A 17,332-nucleotide genomic window follows, 5' to 3' on the forward strand; every position below is an offset into this window, starting at 1 on the left:
ACTCACAAATGAATATAATGCTATGTTTGAAAAAGTGCTGAGGTATTTGTGGGGGTTGCAGCATACAATTAATAGTATCACATTCTCACAGACTGCACCCCATGTAACCCTCTACATGTTACATCTAAAGTGGACAATTTGGGATGCACTCTTTTAAAATGCCAGCTAGAAGCATACAGTGCAAGTTTCAAAGTTAACATGACACCATTTACAACAGTGTCTCTCTTAAGTGGAGGCTTGTGGTACTTGGTCTGTGTTTAGGGAATTATAGGCATCCAAGCAGGAGAGTGTATGTTCACCTACTAGATTGCAAACACATCTGCAATGCCTTCGCTGGACATTGTACAACGTATTTTTAGATTTACGATGTGTGTGATTTAGTGTGAGGGCGCTCGGGGGTGGGAGGGAATTTGTCATCTAGGGACTAGAAAACACCATGCAGGCACCCTCCTGGATAACAGGGCTGTCTTGAAAAACTCATGCATGTAAACTTCTCACACAATTTCAGTACTTGGCACACCCACAACACCACCCACAGCATTTCTTGTTTATAAAGACTACAGCCCCCAGAGTTAAACATTAGCCACCATCTTGGGTAATGGCGCAAGACAAGTAGAAGCGCCATGGGTTGCCGGCGTTCAAGAATAAGAATCTGACACTGCAAGTGTTCCGGCGTCCATGCTTCTCCACTTGCGGGGACTGCTTAGCCTGCCTCTCAGTAGCAGAGAACTTTCTGGAATCAACTCAATGCAATGCAAGTTGTTCCACCCTGCGTTTCACTTAGTGCTTCAGAGATTCCTGAGTGTAAGGGAGATTCAGACTTGCTACTACTTCTACAAACACAGGAAATGCCATGAGGCCAACGTCCCCCCACCCCTCAACCCCCGCCCGCACACACACTGAGTTAAGTAGGAAACACTGTGCAGCACCCACATCCTTGCTAAATTCATGTTGCATTGACAACCTGTAGAACAGTATTTATTCTAAGTGCATGTCCGAAAAGTGCATTGCATGTGGAGACCAGAGAATCCTGAGAACTGTTTGAGGCACCCTAGAAGAGTAATAAGATGATGACGACTCGTGGACAAGTTTAAGCTCAATCGCACAAAGGAATGTGAAGGACAAAAAGCACACAGTAGAGATAAGTTTGATGTTGAAAAGACTGGGAACATATTTGATTGCATGAGTGGATGCAGACAGGGGTAAGCAAATCCATGAGTGAATGCATATATCGAGAAAAAGAGAGGACTATAAAAACGAGCAATCTTGTCAATAATCAACAATCTTTCCAAAGAAAATGACCTGCCTATCCACAACCTCTCCCCAACCCACTGTCCAGGTTACTTTAGTTAACCTATTCCCGTGCACTTGTGTTTCCAAACCCTGCAGGGTTCTCCTAGGGTGCTGTTATTATTTGCATCAAAAACCATGTGAAGATTAGTGCTGCATCTGTGGAGTGATGAGACCCCTGTGTCTGACTTTCAGTTCCATGACAAAGCTTCAACTTGTACTGCAGAATAGATGGGTCTTGGGTGTTGAAGACATTTTTTATAGTTCTTTTAGAACGTGCTTAATACCGGCTAGTGGTTTCTAAGCGCGGATCGGGATTCGAACCTGTGTTGCGCCGCATTGTCTTGCTTCCAAGACAAATGCATTGCCCCTGAGCAATTCATGTTTTTTTAAACAGATCAAAATCATGGATTTCTAATTTGATGCCACCTAATTTCCTGCCCCCTGCCATGAGAATGGCTATCTGCAATACAAATATGTCGCTGTTGGAGGAGAGGAAGAGAGACTTAACTTCCAAAGGAATGGAGTGCTTCTTTGAAAGAGACCTTGGTGTTCCTTCGGAGGTTACTGCACAACGTGAAAATCAAAACATTGTCACCGGATGCGGCTCGTGCATACTCTGCATGCTAAATCTGCAAAAGAGACCAATTTGGGATTTCGATTTTTAAAATGCTGTCTATGTGTGCAGGGCACAGGGCACAGGTTTCAAGTTAATAGGCTGCTATTTACAAAAGTGCCTTTCCTAACACAGTGACGGCGTGTGGCCCTTGACCTGTATTCAGGGAAATACAGGTAGACGTGATAGAAAGCATTTTCACCTACTCAATGGCTAGACATCTGTAAAGCATTTAGTGGACATTGCGAATCAGAGCATTAATAGAACGGCTTATATTACTGAAGCACAGGCAGTCTTGTAAAAGGTAACCTTTTACCTTTGAAACTCGTCTCGGGAGATTAGCTCAGGGGCAACGTGCTCGCCTTGGAAGCAAGATGATACGGAACACCACACCACGCTTAGAAACCTCTGGGTATCAAGCTGTTATAAATAACCTATCATATCACTCTGTTTATCTGTTATGTTATGAATTTGTATGTAGAAATTAAACTCTAAGGCACAAACTCACTATAACAACTTAATCAAACTGAACATAGACATGAGGATTGGGCCCTTTAGACAGTCAACATTGATGAAACAGAGCAGTTTTCAATTTCTTTTTTTGAATATGCAGGGTTATGTTCATTCTGGATGAAATTCTCGATAACCCCCCCTTTTTCCCCCCCTCCCTGAATTGCTAGGGAACATGAGTTACATGATCAAAAAAGGAGTGTTAGTTCTAGCAACAGAACTTTGGACTGACAACAGCCTATGGAGAAGAGTTTGTAATCCACACATATAGTGTTGTTGTAGACCAATTTCGACCCCAACAATAGCCCTGGATAAAATACCCTCGTGGTTCTGACTTACATCCTGAGGAATTCGACAGAATAATTGGATGTAATCGTTAGAGTTATTGACCACTGCATCTACCTGAGCAGACATAGCTAAGAAGGAGCCATGGATTAAACTGAGGATATTTACTTTAGGTACCTTGGCAGGGGGATGGGTATCCAAAGTGATAAGTATAGGACAGGAAAAAGTATTTATAAAGTTGTTAGCTGGGATAACATGTTTCATGCACCCAATCTTTAATGCTGGCAAAAATATCCAAAAGCGTTTGATTATCTTGAACTATCTTATCAAGTTTGAAAAGGAGTTCAATGTTGTGTGCAAAACAATGATACAACACTTTCAAGTTTTTCAGCAAGTCGTGGAACGTTCGGCTGTAGATATTAAACACTTGGGACGAAGATTCGATCCCTGTGGATCTTTTAATGATACTGGAAATGGTTGGGTTCAGAGTTCCTTGACACTATTAAGAGTGGTTTTTTCAGCTATAAAGATTACAATCATTTAAGAGTGGGTTCAGACATTCTAGTATCAGAGCACAAACAATGTAAAATTAACTTGTAGTCTAGAATATCTATGGCAGTGCACCGCCCAAGCATGATGATTCGGAAATCATGGTGATAGCCTATATTTCACAGGAGTTGTCCCTGACATGTAGCAAAGGTGTCTCAATGGCCAAACTTGGCCTAAATCCCAACTGTGTTTCACTGTTTAGATTGTGAGAATAAAAGAGTGAAGCTGTTGGGTGGCCACTTGGTCAAAGTTGCTAAGAAATAATGGGGTATTTGTGATTGGATGACAGTTGTTATGGCGGTCCAAGTTCATAGACAGCTTCTTTAATAAAGGGGTTAACCAAGACAGTTTCAAAGCTGTAACAATGAAAACCTGTCTAAGACAATTGTTAGTGTGCCAAGTAAAACATGGTTGTACCTCATCAACACAATCTGTGATGCTACCAGAGGGAATTGGATCTCTAGAATCAACGATGAGTTTCATTTCAATAAAAAAATTCTAAAGTCTAATATGGATAAATTAGCAAATTCAAAAGAATGGTTAAAGTTGTCCCAGATAAATACCTAGTAGCAGTACAGCTAGAGGCATAGGATTGTGATGCAATACTCCCTTTTGGAATAATAATGTTCTCATCAAAGAAGGAATGGATTTTTAGTAGCCGCTCTAGCATGATTGGACATGGAGGTGAGGCAAACAATGTATTTTCTATTAGCACCAGGCAGGAGGAGTCAGTGGGCCTCCCAGCCAGCCAGGAAGAGGAGGGCTATTCCTCTTACTCTGAATATTCCGAGCCTCCTCAGATGATAAAAGGCTGACATTTTTCCAGCAGAGATGCTTTCCGCTCACATACCCCAACCCATCCTAAATTCAATCTCCTCAATGATCCCCCCTCCTCACCCTCAAACAAAGCCCCTCTTACCTGAGGCCACCTTTTACCTTTCTGGTCCCGGAAACACACAACCCTGCTGTGATGGGGATCATGGAAATCGACAAAAGGCTTCATTCATTTCCGTTCTCCCTACATCCATGGTGGTCATTTTGGTATGTCGTTTTTGTTCAATTGAGAAACAGCAACTACATCACTTCACTAATTAACAAAAAACATTGTTAGCACCATTGGAAATCCTGCTGGGGTGCTATTAGCAATACATTACTTGATGGAAGGGTATTATCGTATGGGTGGGGCATGAGAAACCGTTTTTGGCATTTTCAATTTCTTTGGTGAAAAGGAGCTTTTTTGTTTCAATGATTGCAGGCTTGTATTGTGCACATAAAGTAAGCCCTGAGGATGTATTCATAGCACTTATCTTTTACCCACTTAATTTGAGCTGTGGTGAGTCAATTACATAATGGGGGTGTAAAAGGGCACAGACCCTGAGGAAGTATATAGGAACTCTAGTAAAATGATAATATCCCGCAAACAGGATGTGAAGGAAAATTAAATGGGAGGGGATGGTCCAGGAACACGTCTGTGACAAAAAAACATGGAAGATTGAAACATTTTTGGCAGAAATGTGTAATTTTCAAAACCGCTGAGCACAGTGTTCATTATTGTCTTCTTCTGTTAGCAGACTCTTGTTAAGGCACCCACATTCATATTTACTCCAGCTAATGCGGGTTGCCACCGGTGATGGAATGCCATCTGGCGAGGGTGTAGGATCCCTGTTTTTTTTACAAAATGAATACAATTACAAAATGAATACAATTATACGGGCAATTCCATCCCATGGAGGGAAATCTGGTAATCAGATTCCCCTTTTATGAGATCCATGCAAAAGGCATAGTGTACACCTGTGCCCTGCTTCCTCAGTAATCAAATATGCAGCACCAGCTCCCCAGTGACACAGGCAGGTTTAAAAGTCACTGGTTCCCATTTGACAGCTGCAGTGCAGCCAAGTCTCTGCAGTGCAAGTGCTGCATTTACGATATGCACCCATGTTCCAAAAACATAATTTTGAGGATGCTATCCTGATGGCACATTAAACTTAAAATATAAGTCAGACCTGAGTACCAGGTGTGGTGGCCACAATCCCTCATAATCCTAACTATTGTACTCACATCAAATTGGTATCACACATGTGTCAGCCCTGTGAGCCCAACCAGGTTGTACTGCTGCTGCCAGCAAGACTGTACTCTGGGAAGATGCTTCTCTTTGCTCTTTTGCAGGCGCAGGTAAAACTCTACCCAGAAAGGCAACCCTCCAAAGGAAGCTTTCCTGGGAACAGTAATCAGAGCACACTCATTTCAAAAGGAGTAGCTTCACACCAGGGTGCTGTTTACCAAAAGGCCTTTAATTCTATTGAGATAGGAAGGGGTGGACTTAGTGTAGAAAGAGTAAGCTCTTTACTGCTGGAGGAAGGTTCCACCCTCTTGTTTCTCTTTGCATCTATCTTTCCTTCCTGTCCCCTCCACTTCCTGTAACACAAAGCACTTTGTGCGTGATGTCAAAAGGCAAAGTCCACATGTTTCATGGTATGGACCCTCAAGGCAGACTTGCTTTTGCCCAACACCTGTAGACTTTTGCCTTTAAAAGAAGGTCTCTCCCACTCCTTCTGAGATTCACTCTTAAAAAAAGGAAGAATTAATTGGACCTCTGTTGGGAGAGTTGGTTTCTCCAAAGTCCTCAGCCGGTCAGATGAAGACAGAGGGCCAGATTCTAAAATTATGTTGTTGCGCATCTTGTCACTTGTGCCAAAAAATGGAGAAGCTCAATTCACAAAGGGCATTGCAATGAGCGCATCTTAGATGTGCTAATTCAGATGCCCTTTTTTACCTCTTTGCGCAAATAAGTGGGTGTTTCAGGGAATTTAAAAGCAGGGGCAAAGGAGACACATACAAGCTGGGGGGACAGGGGACACCTTGGGGACATTCCATGGTAAGATGACATGATCCATCAGGCCAGGCCAGGCCAGCAGCCGGACAGTGCATGTCGTGCGCCCTGCTGTGTGCTGCCCTACTGCTATACGGGTTGTTACGTGCGTCTCCATCCCATTACATAGCAACCGGGTTTAGGAAGTTGTCTCATATCTCCCTCCGCCTGTAGAAGCCACAATCCCTAGGGAAAGTTTTGGCGGGTGGTGCCCGCTCCCTGACTTCAGATGGAGCGGGTAACATATGGCCCTGTGTGTTGCATGCGTGTAAATGGGCCGGTAACTAACACCACATAATGGTTGCCAATGCTTCTTCCCAAAGGTTGTCAAAGTACTGTCCAAGTGGTTGTGTTGGCCCAAAAAGAAACAAAAGTGATTTTAATGAGCGGTATGTTCCACCTGTGTAGTGTTGCCATGGCAACTGGGAGCGCTGGGATTCTGCAACAAGAGGAGCCTGCATATGATTGCATGACCGGGGCAATCCAACAGCATTAGACCAGAGAGCATGGCACAGTAAAGAGTAGGTTGAGCTGCCCAACCCCCTTGAATGGTGCATTTAAAGTGAGAGGCAGTGGCAGTGGGTCAAGGAAAAAGACTAGAGTCATTTGGGTTAAACGCAGGCAGTGCGAAATGGGTTGAGGGCGAATGGTGTCAGTAACAGCCCAGCGATCATATAGCCCAAGAGCTTTGTGATGGAAAAGAGAACAGTTCAGGCAGAGTGTGAGGGAAGGGGACAGGGGAGAGAATGAGTGTTGTATGCAGGGATTGAAGAGGAGTTGCGATCCAGGATTATGTAATTGGAGGATACAAACAGAATAAACAGTCACAGAGGGAATGGAACTAACATTGGAGAAAACTGTCCATGAGTCTGGGCCTACTCATTCTGCAGGGCACACTCTTCATGCTCTGATCTCTTCTGACCTTCCCCTCTCTGTCCCTCTCTCCACTCCTCTCTCCTGGAGTGATCACTTTCTCGTATCCTCCCACCTCACCCTCCCTACCCCACAGGCAAAGCCACCCTCATCATTGCCACCCACCTTCTCGGTCATCCGACCCATGAAGCGCGTGTCAGTTGCGGCTTTCGCTGCCACCTTCTCGCCCCTCCTCCCCCTTCGGCTGACTCTCACCCTGACACAGCCCTCTCCTTGCTCCACTCTGCTATATCTGATACTCTTGAAATCCTTGCCCCTGTCATGAAAATCCGCCTGAAGCCCAAAGCCAAATGTAACTCCTGGTATGATTCGGATCTCGTCACCCTAAAACGCAAGTGCAGGGTGGCAGAGAGGAAATGGCGTGCTTCATGTTCATCCTCTGACAAACTGGCCTGCCGCCTGCTCCAAAGGCAATACCGTCTCTCTGTTCTCACCAAGAAGAGAGCCCTTATCCAAGCCCGCATCTCTGCGGCATCTAACAACTCGGCTGAACTCTTTAAAATCTGCAAGGAGCTTGCCAACCCTGCTGCAGTCTCTACCTCTCCTGTCCCCTCCCAGGCCCTCTGCACTGCACTGGCCTCCCACTTCAACTCTAAAACTCAGGACATCCTGTCCTCACTCTCCTCCTATCACCTCTCCCACTCTCTTCCCTGCTCTTCCTCTGGCCCTTCTGCAGCCACCCCTCCTCCCTCCTTCTCTGCCTTTCCCCTTTTTTCTGCTGACGAGGTTTCCAGACAAGTCCGATCTATGAAAGTCTCGTCTAAACAAATTCACCCCTGTTCCTCCAAAACTATCAAGGACCACATCGACTCCCTGGCTCCTGCCCTGGCTGACTTTTGCAACCACTCCTTCACCTCTGGAGTCTTCCCATCCCCCCTCAAGCACTCCCTTGTGCACCCTCTCCTTAAGAAACCCTCTGCCGACCCCTCCTGTCCGGCTAACTATCGCCCAATCTCCATCACTCCCTTCCTGGGCAAGCTCCTGGAGAAACTGGCCATCTCCCAGCTTAGCCTCCATGCTGAAGCTGTTGATCGTCTCCATGACCATCAATCTGGCTTCAGAGCGGCCAGAAGCACGGAAACTGCTCTCCTGAACATCTGTGAGGACCTGCTCTTGAACCTCGACTCCAACACTCCGTGTGTTCTCATTCTGCTCGATCTCTCTTCTGCCTTTGACACTGTCAACCATGCCATCCTGCTCAACCGTCTCCGTGATAACCTGGGTATCACTGGTCAGGCTCTGGCGTGGCTGACCTCTTTCCTTTCCAATCGACCCTCCCAGGTCCAACTTGGGTCCTTCCTCTCTGACATCTTTTTCTCCACCTGTGGCGTTCCCCATGGATCTAATCTCTCTCCCTGGCTGTTCAACCAGTATCTGGCACTCCTTGCCCACCGCATCGCCGCCCTCTGCCCCAACTTTCAGTGCTATGCAGACGATACACAGCTCATTTTCAGGCTACCCTCGGCCTCCTCCTCTCCCTCCCTCATCTCTGACTGTCTGTCTGCTATCCAGGAATGGTGTGCTGCCAATGACCTCTGCCTTAATGCTAGTAAGACTGAGATCCTACTCATCGGCACACCCACTCCCTCCTTCCCTGCAGCTCTCTGGCCGGCCTCTCTTGGCCCTCTTCCTGCTCCTACCTGCAAGGCAAAAAACCTCGGGGTCATCTTCGACTCCACACTCTCCTTCTCTCCTCATATATCTGACGTCTCTAAGAAGTCACATTACCAGCTGCACCTCCTCAGAGGTATTCTTCCCTTCCTCTCCTTCCCCCAGAAGCTCACTGTCTCCCGAGCCCTGGTTCTCTCGAAGCTGGACTACTGTAACAGCCTCTATCTTAATCTGCCTGCCTCCACTCTCCGCCCTCTGCAACTCATCCAGAACAAAACTGCGAGACTTGTCCTTGGCCTCAAGCCCAGGGACCGTATCTCTCCAGGACTGAAATCTCTACACTGGCTCCCAGTGGCTGCGAGGATTACGTTCAAAACCCTCTGCATTGTCCACAAGGCCTTCTGGGGCCTGGGGCCTAAATACCTTCAACTCTCTCTTCCTAAATATCTTCCTTCCCGAGCCCTACGCTCATCCGTCTCCAACTCCCTCAGGGTCAGCCGCTTCTCGAAGCAACGAGCTGGGGGTAGATCTCTCTCCGCGGCAGGGGCCTCCCTCTGGAACAGCCTTCCTGCCTCCCTGAAACTTGAGGAGAACCATCTCCGGTTCCGGAAGCACCTCAAAACCTTCCTCTTCACTTCTGCTTTCTCTCTCCCTCTCCCCTGCTAAATTCTTCACCAGCACTGATTCTGCAACTGGGCCACTCTCACCGACCTCGGTCCTGGGCCCAGTCACTCTTCACTTGCACTGCCTCCCTGGCAACCCCTGCACTGCGGGACTGTCTCTGTATCACTACAGCCCCCCCCCCCCCCCAGCACTTGTCTGCACTTACCTTGCACTTGCCACCAGCTGGCCCTATTTATTTAATATTTTATTTCTATTCTACTTATTTGTACTGCACTCCCCCCCCCTCCCCCTTCCCCTTGCACTTTTTCCCTTCCCCCTACCCCTGCACTTGCGCGGTCTGAATGACACCTGGCCTAGTAGGATCGTTGTCTATCTTCCCCTTGTTCCCCCCTCCCTGCCTCGTCACGCCTTGAAACACTTGTGTATAGGCGCGTTACAAATGCCATATCATATCATATCAGAGGATAATTCTGGGCAACAAAGAGCTAATTTTGCCCAGAATTCCACAACTTTAATTTGTGGGGCACCATAAACATTCTGGAAAGGGTACTAAAATATATTTGTACCTATGCTGATCGAACTCTATGGTCTAGCCCATATTTCTGTTTGTTTTGTTCAACTGAGACTCCTCAGATGTCAAGTGGTGCAGGTATGACGTGCACCAGCTGCTGGGGCATTACGGAGCTCCCCTTCTTCTTGCCATTGCTTATAAATATTTCGCCCTAATCCTACCTAAAGAAGCTGTGCAGTTTTTCGAGTGTGAGAGTGCACCGTGCTCTAGGTGTTCACCAGGCCAGGTTAGGTCAGCCAAAGGTCCTCAGATGGCCAATGGTTGGTCAAATTCGCTGATCTACAGGCAGCTCGTAAAGTGAAGACTGAAGCTGATGGCTAATACTACTATGGGATAGACGAAGGTGGGATGCACTGCTGTGGGAAGGAGAAGTGTTATGATGTGCTGCCAATAGACCTGATTTGGGTTATTGGGGGCATTTTAGAGTTAAAAATTACTCTTTGATTTTTTACCTTAGTACTTGGTGTCATTGACTGACCACAGACAATTGCCAGGGGTTTCGGTTGAAGGGGAGTTGATGACACATTTGATGTTAAAGAACAGAATGTTTAATTTTTTTCAAAAGTGTTTTGGAAAGCTCTTCCCATATCTCTCGGATAGCTCAGGGGCAATGCTCTTGTCTTGGAAGCACGATTCGATCCAGGGGTCTGCCCTTAGAAACCTAGGTTATTAAGCACGTTATAAATAACCCATTACAATTACAATGTATGAATCAATGGTAGTCAGGCATGTTGCTAGAGATTCATCATTATTTTGCTGATTGTGACGTGTAGGCAGTGTTGGGCGACATCAGTGCAGGTGTGATAGAGTAGTTTGCAGAGATCTAGGACCTCCGGGGGTGCCAGAGGAAGATATTGAAGAGTACTGGTGAAAAAGGAGCTCTGTTTGTGTCTGCACATGACAGATAGGAATCTGAGGAGGGTGGAGTCACTGGCATCTACTCTACATGTCATTAAACAGCATCTAACTCTACAAGTACTGACAGAAAAATGTGGCACAGTAAGGCTGGGAGACATAAAAGCAGCACTGAAGATTGATTAATGGATGTTTTTTTAATCAAGCATAATTACTAGGGGAACCCTTCAACCATTGTATTTCAGCCTGCTACACCATTACAGGCTATGGGGTGGAATATGCAAATCAGGCTTGGTCCCACCCCAAAACACTGAGTTCCGCTTGCACTGCTATGTCACATTCCTTCTGCACAAGATCACAAGCAGCATCCTTGGGCATCATGAGTGCAGAATAGCTTGACAGTATTAGCACAGCAAGGTTAGGGCCCATGTCTGGGCGTACCCGTTGAACATAGGATGACTTATGCTACCCCAAAGAGTTGTTGCTCAAAGGTTTTTTATCAATCTTAACCACCGACGCTGGCTTGGGCAACTCTCCAATCCACATCTGATCAGCTTGTTGTGGCATTACAGAAAAAGAAAATTAATATGCAAATCAGGCTTCAGTGAAAAGGGGCAATCGGCATGAACTGGAAGATCACACCCTTTCTACAAGCTGGGAAGCAGCATCCAGACTCTAAAATACCAGCTCTCCCTGCACCCTCTCCAATGAGGCAGCCTCATTTCAGTGAGAAAAGGGGCGCCCTGTGTTTGCTGCAGAGGATGACTTGGTATTGCCCTGGAGCTCCAAATGTTCAGGGAACAGAGATAGTAAAACAAAAAACAAAAAACCTCTGTGAAACTATTCATTGCAGTTCTAATTTTTATTTCATATGTCTGGCGGATACCTAACATTGGTGGTGCCACTTGACATTTGGACTTAAATGTAAATGCTGGAAAGCAAGAAGCCCCGCTTGCTGATATATCAACATCATATCACAGCTCGGGTCAAGACAGATCAGATAATAAAGCTCCTGCAGATGATTGCATGACATCACTTTTATTCCCGCTAGAAACTATGTGTGATTGTCTTTTCATCAACATAGCACGTAACTGCAGGCCTGTATCGCAATAAGCCAGTAACGTTAGAAGGGATAGGATCTAAGGGCAGTGCCTGAGCTCACGATACCTTGACCACGTGTTAGCTCTCATGTGTCTGACCAGGGACTGGCATCTGCATAGCAGTCCGGGCCTAACAGAGAAGGTGATAATCCTGCTCTATGCTAGCTTTTGGTACTCTTGCTCCGAGGAGATGTGCATAATATTTCAAGCTGGACTGCCCCTGTGTGGAGACTTCACAGAAGCACGAGCTAATCTGTTCAACTCTTTCTTTATAGATAAGATCAAACAAATAAGGATAGATATTGAACAGACTATCTGTGCAAACCCATCGATATGTACAACAAATCCTGCGGTACCTAAATCTGACAGTCCCCAAAATCAGATCTCTTTATCTGTGTTTGATTTTCATTCAGTCACTGAAAAAGATATTTATCAACTTATTACGACTCTTAAACCCACAATCGACTCCCTCTCTCCCCTACCAGCCTATGTAGCCAAAAAATTGGCGCATGAACTGACCCCATGTATCACCACTTCTGTTAACAAGTCCTTGTTAACAGGGACTGTTCCGGAGAGCTTAAAGCTATCTATAGTCTCACCTCTATTTAAACAAAACATCACTGAACGTAGAGGTTCTGCAAAATTATCGTCCTATTGCAGGACTGTTCTGGCCAGCTAAAATTCTTGAGAAGGTGGTTACCAACCAGCTCCAGGAGTTTGTTGAATATGAATTATTGCTAGATAAACTCCAATCACGATTCCGACCAAAAATCGGAACTGAGAGAGTCCTCCTAGTAGTACAGGATGAATTGCTGAAGGCCGCGGACCATGGGGAGCTTACACTTTTGGTGATGCTGGACCTGTCTGCGGTCTTTGATACAGCGAATCACAAAATCCTCCTAGAACGACTACATGAGGTAGGAAGAGTCTCGGACTCAGCATTGAAATGGTTTAAGTCTTTTTTGACTAACCGTCAGCAGCGTGTGAGACTGGGAGAGTTCCTGTCAAACCTCATCTGTTTAAGTTGTGGAGTCACACAGGGATCCTCTTTGTCACCATTACTGTTTAATTTATACATTCGACCCCTCTTGGAAATCCTAAGACGGTATGGGTTGGACTTTCATTCATATGCCGATGATACCCAGATATCTTTACGAATTACTAATTTCCAGGAAGCGTTTAGCAAACTGGAGCAATGTTTGACAGAGTTAAGTAGCTCGATGTCAAAGAACTATCTACAGCTTAACGCTGCTAAGACCGAATTTATATTATTCGGTCCTAAGCATTTGTTGACAGCTGCTAAAAAATGTCCTGTTCCAACACTGCTGGGTAAAAATCTACAATTTGTTTCAAAAATTAAAAATCTGGGATGTATGTGGCAAGAAGATCTGGGGAGTGAAACACAGGTGTGAACAAAGACCAAAACAGCCTATTTTGTTTTGAGAATGCTACACCAAGCACTTCCTTACATTCCCAAAGAGGCTCATGCTGCTGTGGTAGGGGCGCTAACTAGTTCCCACCACGACTACTGTAACAGCCAATTGATGGGCATCCCTTCTAAACAACTTCAGCGACTTCAGAGAGCCCAGAATGCGGCCATCAGACTGATATTTAAATTAGGTAAATTTACCCATGTATCATCATATCGGAGAGAGCTACACTGGCTCTCAATTGCTGACTGCATCAAATTTAAGACAGCCTGCATTATTTTCAAATGCATAAATGGCATTGCCCCTCTGTATCTGAGAGAGCTAATTCAGCCACATCACCCAGTAAAACAATTACGCTCTAGTGACAGTCATCTTTTGATCATTCCCCACTCAACCTATACCACTAGAGGTGACAGAAGATTTTCTGTCTTTGGTCCTAGGCTGTGGAACTCTCTACCCTTGCAACTTAGGACCATGAGCTCTCTTCTACAATTTCGCTGAGCATTGAAAGCCTTTCTCTTTAGGTAGATAGCCCTGTTTTTTGGGGGATCTGTTTCGATTTAAACACTCTACCTTTGATGTTGTCATCTGCGCCTAAATACGATTAAGTTCGTCATGTGCGCGTTATAAATACAAACAATCAAATCAAATCAGATCAAGAGTCAGGAACATACAAAAAAAATCCTTGTTGCAGTATACAACAGATGTTTAAAACATGATGGCAGTCCTTCTGGGTGGGTTATGGCCAATAGAACAGGCTATTTAGTTTGTGTTCTTTCTCAGTAGGGGATCACTCAGATTGCTGGATAATATTTAATTGTTTGGGATTTCCCCCACAGTGAGTGCTGCAAACGTTGCTCCTAGAGGGCCAACTACACAGCACTGATTATGCCCAACGAGGCAGAAAAACATGGATGGGGTTGCTTTTGTTACCCTTGCTCAGCAGCGAAATGCCCGGCATCTTAGGCTGGAAATTCCTTATGAGCTGGATCAGACAGACACCAAAATGGATATTCTTCTAGAGTATAAAAGAGCGAAAGTTGACTGAGATTCTCCTGAGTTGGTCACACCCTCTAGAGCCTGCTATTTTAACTTTACGTTCTCAGTAGACAATATCTCACATTGGCTGCTCATTGTGTAACAAGGCTGCTATGCCACAGGCAATGTAGCCACAAGCAACCCAGGCCAATTCCCTTTAGATGTGCATCAACCGCAAGTACAATACATGTAACATACTTTTCTGTTTCCTGCAACTTGAACTGGCCCTGTCCTTGTGCATGCAAGAGAACAAGTGTTCCTGCCGATATCCACAGCGCAGTGCAGCTAAGCACAGGCCCAGGACCCCGCCTGACATGACTTGATGTGTGAAAGTAAGACGTTATTGTTGCAAAGAACAAGAGCCGCCCGCCATGGTTCCCACACAACAGCCCGGTGGTGTGTAGCTGTGCTGGGCAGTGCTAGTCTCGTCAAACATGGGGACCCGTTTCATCGTCCATCAAGTTGCACACCTGTGGTGTTTACACGTGGAATTGCCTCCCTGTTGTTGCCCAGTCTAAGTGGTCGTGATGGAGGAGGCGTGGCCTAATGGCCACATTGCCGACCCTTGAAAGCATAGACTTGCTCCAAGTACGGCTTCAGAACAATACAAGCATTGGCAAGGCCAGAAGCAGGTGTGTGGGCCTGTACTAGTGGCGAGGTGTGTGCGGGGGTGGCGCACCTGCAGAGCTTGTGGGGAAAAGCCCCTTTGTCGCAAGCTTGAAACACAAACTGGTAGAGTTACTGCGTTGTTGATGTTTTATATAGCAATCACACACCGGCTGCTTCCAAGCTCAGTGAGTCTGCAGCACAGACAGGGGGGGTCACTTTGACTTACCTTAGCTGAGTAACTAAGTGAGGTCTCTCTCATCGAGACTCAGCCTATCAGGACTACAGGTCGAGTCGGCGTCGAAGGAGCAGTCTGTTGGAGTAACACTCTCAGGAGCCGAGCATGCGTCGCTACCTACTGACTAGTGGCTTCTTCTGGAAGGGAGGAGGCTGCTCAGCAATGCACTGTGCACTCAAGTCGCAGGGGCATGTGCAGTATGTTCCACGGGCCCGTCCTGGCTGGGCACGTGATGCTCCAAGCAGGCATAGGGTGGAGGGGGAACGCACAAGCGAGGGTCCTTGTTCTTGTTGTAACAAGAATCTTTACAATCTGCTGCTGAAGAACTGTGTGCAAACATCAGAGTCTGAAGTTTGCACGCAACACTGCACATTCTGCTGACTCCAGAGGGACACACAAACTGGGTGGGATAAATGCCAATCTGACCCCCCACTTAAAATTGTGGGGGGATTTGTCCCCCATTGCCCCATGTCCTACGCCCATGTTTAAAAGTGCATGCCAAATTCAATAATGAGATATGCTTTTAAATGCCCTGAAACGAAGGTCACCCCTGAACCTTTTGAAATTACCCTGTCATCTTTCATGATTTATGTTTTAAATGTGACTGCCACGGGTTAAACTGTGGCTGTCACACTAGCGTTTCCATGCACCTAACGGGGATGGAATTGCCTTTTGTCTTTTCTGGCATTTCACTGAGGCAGGGCTTTTAACGGCCTGTCTCAGTGAAATGTGCTCACAGCAACCAAACGGTTGCTGGGAAACTGTCATACATTAGTGTTGGGAGCATACTCTTTGATGCAAGGGGGCTGGACAGCACATCTTTGCACTACAGTCCAGTTCCTCTGAAACACTTGAGTATTTATCAAAGCAGCGCAAATGAAACAAGCAGATTCACTGTGCTTGATCAATTTGGGCTGTTTTTTCATAATCTGTCGCAGAGTGTCCAGTGCAGAGGTGAACTCTGTCCACTAACCATCCCAAGGGCACATTGCGGGTGAACTGCTTCTGTCTCTCTGCCACCCACAACGGTAGCCAGGACCTCAACTGCAGTTGTGTGCCTGTCTCCCCTGTGTTTAGGATCCCAATAACAAGGACTAAAACGTAATTTAAGATTCTGTATTGGGACTCACAGCATCTTGAGATTCATCAGGCATCCAGGACTCTGTGTTCCCACCATTGAACCAATTTGAACCCGTTCAACTGCCTCGAACCATCCGGATCTGCCTTTGGCACTCACAATCTTTCTTGCCAGTCGAACCCACTTTGGTGGATCTACAAGCCTCAATCCTCAGACCTTGCATTACTGCTCGAACCAGTCTGCACATGAAGTCTCCAGGACCTTTTCCATCAAACTGACTGTCAAACTGACCCTGATGGCCCTCACAAGCTGCAACCCCACAAGGACTTCATTGAAGTGATCCCGTAGAGCAGAGTATCCAGTCACAGGTATCTTCATAGTCGACCCTCGAGGACCTTATGATCCGCACTTCTTTCATGCATCGCCTTCGAACTGCACAAGCTCCTTGTTGACCCCTACTTAACATAACTTCCCATCTAGAACTACACGACTGCTGCACTTAAATCACACAAGTAGCACCAAAAAGCCTGGTTCGAGACTGTAGAACCGTCCAGAACAGCAGAACATGTTATTGACTGCTTTCTTCCCCCTTGGTTCTAGAGACTTCTTAGGACACTGAGAATCCCTTTTTGCACCAGAATATACTCTTTTAAAGAACAATTGTTTGCAGATGGTAGGTTTCTCTATAAAAAAATATATATATATAGACACTTCATTGGGCATTTCTTTTATTTGGGTTGTTGCTTCTTGAGAGTATAGCCTTCCCTCAGCCCGCATTACCACAAAAAGCAAAAAATGTATATCTCTTAACTTTGTCTGCTTTACGTTTATCATTGGGATCACTGTTTGTTAGCAGAGGGCAGACTGGGCGCGTTAGCCACTACCCACCCTTTTACTTTGCCGACCAGAAGTCATTTTGTCACACCACAAGTGCAGGTGTGCTAAAAGTACTCACTTTTGACATTCAGTTAGTCCCTGGTTACTGGGTCCAGGCCATCAGCTCTATGCCAATGGTTCTTGCTGGACTTAATCGGTTTCTACTATAAGCCATTCATCTGTGATCAATGTCATCATAGGGGTGGATCTCTATGCCACTGGCCTGAGAAGGTGGTAACCACCGCCATGTTTT

The 17,332-nt window shown here is 46.0% G+C and overlaps 1 protein-coding gene across 1 annotated transcript in view; it reads right to left on the bottom strand.

Moving 5' to 3' along the window:
* Nucleotides 1-17,332, bottom strand: part of LOC138566787 (cytochrome P450 2F2-like) — a 646,300-nt gene that overhangs the window by 453,678 nt on the left and 175,290 nt on the right. The gene's annotated exons all lie outside the window — the stretch shown is intronic.

The sequence above is a fragment of the Ambystoma mexicanum genome, chromosome 2p, assembly GCF_040938575.1.
Source record: "Ambystoma mexicanum isolate Mex_15411 chromosome 2p, UKY_AmexF1_1, whole genome shotgun sequence".
Lineage (NCBI taxonomy): Eukaryota > Metazoa > Chordata > Amphibia > Caudata > Ambystomatidae > Ambystoma > Ambystoma mexicanum.